The sequence below is a fragment of the Schistocerca gregaria genome, unplaced genomic scaffold (genome assembly GCF_023897955.1).
Source record: "Schistocerca gregaria isolate iqSchGreg1 unplaced genomic scaffold, iqSchGreg1.2 ptg000483l, whole genome shotgun sequence".
NCBI lineage: Eukaryota > Metazoa > Arthropoda > Insecta > Orthoptera > Acrididae > Schistocerca > Schistocerca gregaria.
In genome coordinates this window covers 1,652,501-1,660,000 of record NW_026061892.1, presented here as the reverse complement: position 1 = coordinate 1,660,000, position 7,500 = coordinate 1,652,501, and the positions used below count along the sequence as shown (strand labels likewise).

The following is a 7,500-nucleotide window of genomic DNA, read 5'->3' as shown; positions in this document are numbered from 1 at the left end:
CCGCCCTCGTGTTATACCACATGAAAAATTGCAGAAGTGAGAGACACACATCCGCCAGCCTCTTGCTACAAGCATCGAACCGACGTGACGTATCTGACGGTGACTCAGGCATCCGCGTACTGCCACCACTATCCACCCCCCCCCCTCTCTCTCTGCCCCCTTCCCACACAATACCAAATTTAACCAACTTTATCGCTTAACCTAACTGTGGCTGTACCAGTTTATCGCTTAACCTAACTGTGGCTGTACCAGTTTATCGCTTAACCTAACTGTGGCTGTACCAGTTTATCGCTTAACCTAACTGTGGCTGTACCAGTTTATCGCTTAACCTAACTGTGGCTGTACCAGTTTATCGCTTAACCTAACTGTGGCTGTACCAGTTTATCGCTTAACCTAACTGTGGCTGTACCAGTTTATCGCTTAACCTAACTGTGGCTGTACCAGTTTATCGCTTAACCTAACTGTGGCTGTACCAGTTTATCGCTTAACCTAACTGTGGCTGTACCAGTTTATCGCTTAACCTAACTGTGGCTGTACCAGTTTATCGCTTAACCTAACTGTGGCTGTACCAGTTTATCGCTTAACCTAACTGTGGCTGTACCAGTTTATCGCTTAACCTAACTGTGGCTGTACCAGATTATCGCTTAACCTAACTGTGGCTGTACCAGATTATCGCTTAACCTAACTGTGGCTGTACCAGATTATCGCTTAACCTAACTGTGGCTGTACCAGATTATCGCTTAACCTAACTGTGGCTGTACCAGATTATCGCTTAACCTAACTGTGGCTGTACCAGATTATCGCTTAACCTAACTGTGGCTGTACCAGATTATCGCTTAACCTAACTGTGGCTGTACCAGATTATCGCTTAACCTAACTCAAGTTGTCCCTTAACCTAACTCAAGTTGTCCCTTAACCTAACTCAAGTTGTCCCTTAACCTAACTCAAGTTGTCCCTTAACCTAACTCAAGTTGTCCCTTAACCTAACTCAAGTTGTCCCTTAACCTAACTCAAGTTGTCCCTTAACCTAACTCAAGTTGTCCCTTAACCTAACTCAAGTTGTCCCTTAACCTAACTCAAGTTGTCCCTTAACCTAACTCAAGTTGTCCCTTAACCTAACTCAATTTGTCCCTTAACCTAACTCAATTTGTCCCTTAACCTAACTCAATTTTTCCCTTAACCTAACTCAATTTGTCCCTTAACCTAACTCAAGTTGCCCCTTAACCTAACTCAAGTTGCCCCTTAACCTAACTCAATTTGTCCCTTAACCTAACTCAATTTGTCCCTTAACCTAACTCAATTTGTCCCTTAACCTAACTCAATTTGTCCCTTAACCTAACTCAAGTTGCCCCTTAACCTAACTCAAGTTGTGACTTAACCTAACTCAAGTTGTCCCTTAACCTAACTCAAGTTGTCCCTTAACCTAACTCAATTTGTCCCTTAACCTAACTAAAGTTGTCCCTTAACCTAACTCAAGTTGTCCCTTAACCTAACTCAATTTGTCCCTTAACCTAACTCAATTTGTCCCTTAACCTAACTCAATTTGTCCCTTAACCTAACTCAAGTTGCCCCTTAACCTAACTCAAGTTGCCCCTTAACCTAACTCAAGTTGTCCCTTAACCTAACCCACGTTGTCCCTTAACCTAACCCACGTTGTCCCTTAACCTAACCCACGTTGTCCCTTAACCTAACCCACGTTGTCCCTTAACCTAACCCACGTTGTCCCTTAACCTAACCCACGTTGTCCCTTAACCTAACCCACGTTGTCCCTTAACCTAACCCACGTTGTCCCTTAACCTAACCCACGTTGTCCCTTAACCTAACCCACGTTGTCCCTTAACCTAACCCACGTTGTCCCTTTGCCTAACATAGTTCACTGCTCGGAATCTCTGGTGTCGTTGTTATCCTCATGTAGATGTCTTGCGAGTGTTGCTTACTTTCCACATATTCCCGCTATCCACTGTCAATTGTACTGCAATAGGACTATATCGCCCCCCCCCCCCTCTGTCCCCCTCTTTGTGTCTCTGTCCTCTCAAGCTGGTCGGTTTGGCGTTTGAGTGTTAAATGAGCCTCGCAGCTGTTCAGTTGCATTCAGATGTCGACGCCCTCAGTGTACGTCGTGGTATGGTCTGTGTCCATTGTCCGCTGATGTCGTACGCGTAACCCACACGCTGTACCGATCATCGGTCGTTACGTACAGAGTGAAGTAGTGTGATACGTGTGACCGTACGCTGGCTGTGCCCAACGGTGTCGAATCTCAATTTCCATATGTTGTGCTCGATGCTACTTGTCTCGTCTCCCAATAACAGCTAGGTTGCACTGTGGTACGCCGTAGAGGCGTGTGGGAGGAACGTACGAACGCATTGTATGTCACCCTGGGTCGCTGGGGGTGGTGGTGCGGTGAGTCAGGTCAGGTCAGGTCAGGTCAGCGTGAGCCGTCTGATGTAGTGACGCGTGTATTCCGACTTTGTCGTATTGCCTCACACAAAGTGCTACCCTGGTGGACCGCGTTCCATATCTGGGACATGCCGCAGATGCCGGTTGACAGTGGATCGTGGAAGGGACATCGCATACGTGCGCGGGCCACCTTCCACGTGTTCTCTTCTGCACATGTCGCAGTGTGTATGTGGTCTGATGTAGTGTGTCGTGACACATGACATCCTGGCATGCAAGAATTGTTGAATTCGCAAATGTAGGTGGACATCTACGTTTACTGCCCAAGATACGCAAATGAACTGGAAATCCGTTGTTGAGCGGTTCACGCTGGAGGTGAATCTGTGATGGCGACGATCGGTACAGCTATTAACCGGTTGTTTCAGCGGTACCCGCCACATCCACACACGTGACTAGGCCCATGTGGGTATGAAGCGATACGCGGCGGTGGCTTCGTGGGACTGTTCCCGGCCGGTGAAGGGGGGCCGCCCGGCGTGTTGGCCGCGCGCTGCGTGGGCGCACGCGCAACAGGCGGCTGGTGGGGGGCGCCGAGTGGCAGGAGCGCCAGCAGACGGGCCCGGCAGGCGGCGCAGCTACGCTGCGGCGCACCCTGCACGCGGCGCCTGGCGGCCAAAGTTGGTTCAGCCGAGCCCGGTGCGAAGCGCGGTGGACATCTGCAGTGTGCTGGTCTGATTGAGGACTGTGTGCGTTGAGGATGCGCCGCCGCCTGGCACTCGGCGCCGCGACGCCGTCTGCTGCTCGGTCGCCCCAGCGGTTCTCGCAGGTGGTTTGTATCGCAGTTGTGCGGACGTGTTGGCGCGTGCGCTGTGCTGGGAGAGTTCGCTTCTGCACCCAAGTGGGGCTTTGCCCTTGTGTGGCGCTGGCGTTGGAGCTGCCGGTCACCATAGGTGGCGCGTGTTGTCTCCCGCCGGCAATGCCACGACAGCACGCTCCCGGGCCTCTGTCGGCAGCGGCAAGCTCAGTTGGGAGCAAGGGTGTTCGCACTAAAACCGTCTACTCGCCTAACTCCGGGTGATTGCGCCTCTCTCGAAACCGACCAAGTACCTAGGACGGCGCTGCGCGCCGCCGGGACCTGAGAGGGTTTCGAGGTGTATCGTGCAGGGGAGCTCGGCCTCCTCCTGTTTGCAGAATAATTGAGCGGACGCTTGCGTGTTCGCGCGGGCCCCCGGGACACACTCCCGGGCGGCCGGCTGCTCAGCTCTAGTTGACGCAGCTCCCTGGTTGATCCTGCCAGTAGTCATATGCTTGTCTCAAAGATTAAGCCATGCATGTCTCAGTACAAGCCGCATTAAGGTGAAACCGCGAATGGCTCATTAAATCAGTTATGGTTCCTTAGATCGTACCCACGTTACTTGGATAACTGTGGTAATTCTAGAGCTAATACATGCAAGCAGAGTCCCGACCAGAGATGGAAGGGACGCTTTTATTAGATCAAAACCAATCGGATTGGCTTGTCTGGTCCGTTTGCCTTGGTGACTCTGAATAACTTTGGGCTGATCGCACGGTCCTCGTACCGGCGACGCATCTTTCAAATGTCTGCCTTATCAACTGTCGATGGTAGGTTCTGCGCCTACCATGGTTGTAACGGGTAACGGGGAATCAGGGTTCGATTCCGGAGAGGGAGCCTGAGAAACGGCTACCACATCCAAGGAAGGCAGCAGGCGCGCAAATTACCCACTCCCGGCACGGGGAGGTAGTGACGAAAAATAACGATACGGGACTCATCCGAGGCCCCGTAATCGGAATGAGTACACTTTAAATCCTTTAACGAGTATCTATTGGAGGGCAAGTCTGGTGCCAGCAGCCGCGGTAATTCCAGCTCCAATAGCGTATATTAAAGTTGTTGCGGTTAAAAAGCTCGTAGTTGGATTTGTGTCCCACGCTGTTGGTTCACCGCCCGTCGGTGTTTAACTGGCATGTATCGTGGGACGTCCTGCCGGTGGGGCGAGCCGAAGGGGTGCTTTCGCGTCCCGAGGCGGACCCCGTTTAAATCCTACCAGGGTGCTCTTTGTTGAGTGTCTCGGTGGGCCGGCACGTTTACTTTGAACAAATTAGAGTGCTTAAAGCAGGCAAGCCCGCCTGAATACTGTGTGCATGGAATAATGGAATAGGACCTCGGTTCTATTTTGTTGGTTTTCGGAACCCGAGGTAATGATTAATAGGGACAGGCGGGGGCATTCGTATTGCGACGTTAGAGGTGAAATTCTTGGATCGTCGCAAGACGAACAGAAGCGAAAGCATTTGCCAAGTATGTTTTCATTAATCAAGAACGAAAGTTAGAGGTTCGAAGGCGATTAGATACCGCCCTAGTTCTAACCATAAACGATGCCAGCCAGCGATCCGCCGCAGTTCCTCCGATGACTCGGCGGGCAGCCTCCGGGAAACCAAAGCTTTTGGGTTCCGGGGGAAGTATGGTTGCAAAGCTGAAACTTAAAGGAATTGACGGAAGGGCACCACCAGGAGTGGAGCCTGCGGCTTAATTTGACTCAACACGGGAAACCTCACCAGGCCCGGACACCGGAAGGATTGACAGATTGATAGCTCTTTCTTGATTCGGTGGGTGGTGGTGCATGGCCGTTCTTAGTTGGTGGAGCGATTTGTCTGGTTAATTCCGATAACGAACGAGACTCTAGCCTGCTAACTAGTCGCGTGACATCCTTCGTGCTGTCAGCGATTACTTTTCTTCTTAGAGGGACAGGCGGCTTCTAGCCGCACGAGATTGAGCAATAACAGGTCTGTGATGCCCTTAGATGTTCTGGGCCGCACGCGCGCTACACTGAAGGAATCAGCGTGTCTTCCTAGGCCGAAAGGTCGGGGTAACCCGCTGAACCTCCTTCGTGCTAGGGATTGGGGCTTTCAATTGTTCCCCATGAACGAGGAATTCCCAGTAAGCGCGAGTCATAAGCTCGCGTTGATTACGTCCCTGCCCTTTGTACACACCGCCCGTCGCTACTACCGATTGAATGATTTAGTGAGGTCTTCGGACTGGTACGCGGCATCGACTCTGTCGTTGCCGATGCTACCGGAAAGATGACCAAACTTGATCATTTAGAGGAAGTAAAAGTCGTAACAAGGTTTCCGTAGGTGAACCTGCGGAAGGATCATTACCGACTAGACTGCATGTCTTTCGATGTGCGTGTCGTGTCGCGCAACACGCTACCTGTACGGCAGTGGCCGTGCGCCGCGTGCGGAACCACGCGTGCCTCTCAAAACTAGCGGAAGTGTTGTTGTTGTGTGGTACGAGCGCTGAAGCTCTGGAGCGGCTGGCCTGCGGTACCTGGCGCCTGGCGCCGGTTTTGAATGACGTTCGCCCGAGTGCCTGTCCGCTCCGGTGTGGAGCCGTACGACGCCCATCGGCTGTGAGGCCGTTGGACACAAAAAAATAGTGGAACAGGGGCCGTCAGACGCCTCAGTCCCGCAAATGCTACTGTCTTGAAAGAGACAGTGGGAGACTGAAAAGGAAAAGATCACCCAGGACGGTGGATCACTCGGCTCGTGGGTCGATGAAGAACGCAGCAAATTGCGCGTCGACATGTGAACTGCAGGACACATGAACATCGACGTTTCGAACGCACATTGCGGTCCATGGATTCCGTTCCCGGGCCACGTCTGGCTGAGGGTCGGCTACGTATACTGAAGCGCGCGGCGTTTGTCCCGCTTCGGAGACGTGGGAGTGTCGTGGTCGCCTGTGTGGCCGGCCGCGTCTCCTTAAACGTGCGATGCGCGCCCGTCGCCTGGCGGTTCGCATACCGGTACTTTCTCGGTAGCGTGCACAGCCGGCTGGCGGTGTGGCGTGCGACACCTCGTACAACGACCTCAGAGCAGGCGAGACTACCCGCTGAATTTAAGCATATTACTAAGCGGAGGAAAAGAAACTAACAAGGATTCCCCCAGTAGCGGCGAGCGAACAGGGAAGAGTCCAGCACCGAACCCCGCAGGCTGCCGCCTGTCGTGGCATGTGGTGTTTGGGAGGGTCCACTACCCCGACGCCTCGCGCCGAGCCCAAGTCCAACTTGAATGAGGCCACGGCCCGTAGAGGGTGCCAGGCCCGTAGCGGCCGGTGCGAGCGTCGGCGGGACCTCTCCTTCGAGTCGGGTTGCTTGAGAGTGCAGCTCCAAGTGGGTGGTAAACTCCATCTGAGACTAAATATGACCACGAGACCGATAGCGAACAAGTACCGTGAGGGAAAGTTGAAAAGAACTTTGAAGAGAGAGTTCAAAAGTACGTGAAACCGTTCTGGGGTAAACGTGAGAAGTCCGAAAGGTCGAACGGGTGAGATTCACGCCCATCCGGCCACTGGCCCCCGCCCTCGGCAGATGGGGCCGGCCGCCCGCGCGGAGCAATCCGCGGCGGGGTCGTGTCCGGTTGCCTTTCCACTCGCCGCGGGGTGGGGCCGTTCCGGTGTGCGGTGGGCCGCACTTCTCCCCTAGTAGGACGTCGCGACCCGCTGGGTGCCGGCCTACGGCCCGGGTGCGCAGCCTGTCCTTCCGCGGGCCTCGGTTCGCGTCTGTTGGGCAGAGCCCCGGTGTCCTGGCTGGCTGCTCGGCGGTATATCTGGAGGAGTCGATTCGCCCCTTTGGGCGCTCGGGCTCCCGGCAAGCGCGCGCGGTTCTTCCCGGATGACGGACCTACCTGGCCCGGCCCCGGACCCGCGCCGCTGTTGGCTCGGGATGCTCTCGGGCGGAATAATCGCTCCCGTCAGCGGCGCTTCAGCTTTGGACAATTTCACGACCCGTCTTGAAACACGGACCAAGGAGTCTAACATGTGCGCGAGTCATTGGGCTGTACGAAACCTAAAGGCGTAATGAAAGTGAAGGTCTCGCCTTGCGCGGGCCGAGGGAGGATGGGGCTTCCCCGCCCTTCACGGGGCGGCGGCCTCCGCACTCCCGGGGCGTCTCGTCCTCATTGCGAGGTGAGGCGCACCTAGAGCGTACACGTTGGGACCCGAAAGATGGTGAACTATGCCTGGCCAGGACGAAGTCAGGGGAAACCCTGATGGAGGTCCGTAGCGATTCTGACGTGCAAATCGATCGTCGGAGCTGGGTA

At 54.2% G+C, this 7,500-nt stretch overlaps 3 non-coding genes across 3 annotated transcripts in view; all 3 read left to right on the top strand.

The window, feature by feature from the left end:
- The first annotated feature begins 3,668 nt into the window (after positions 1-3,668).
- LOC126313506 (small subunit ribosomal RNA) lies at positions 3,669-5,561 on the top strand. Its single transcript, XR_007555193.1, has one exon. It is a non-coding gene; the product is annotated as a small subunit ribosomal RNA (ribosomal RNA).
- A 361-nt stretch (positions 5,562-5,922) lies between these two features.
- On the top strand, positions 5,923-6,077 carry LOC126313650 (5.8S ribosomal RNA). The gene has a single exon (XR_007555298.1). It is a non-coding gene; the product is annotated as a 5.8S ribosomal RNA (ribosomal RNA).
- Positions 6,078-6,265: 188 nt separating this feature from the next.
- LOC126313554 (large subunit ribosomal RNA) overlaps positions 6,266-7,500 on the top strand; it is a 4,222-nt gene continuing 2,987 nt past the window's right edge. Inside the window, exon 1 of the ribosomal RNA XR_007555236.1 lies at positions 6,266-7,500. This exon is cut by the window's right edge and continues 2,987 nt beyond it. This is a non-coding gene — a ribosomal RNA (large subunit ribosomal RNA).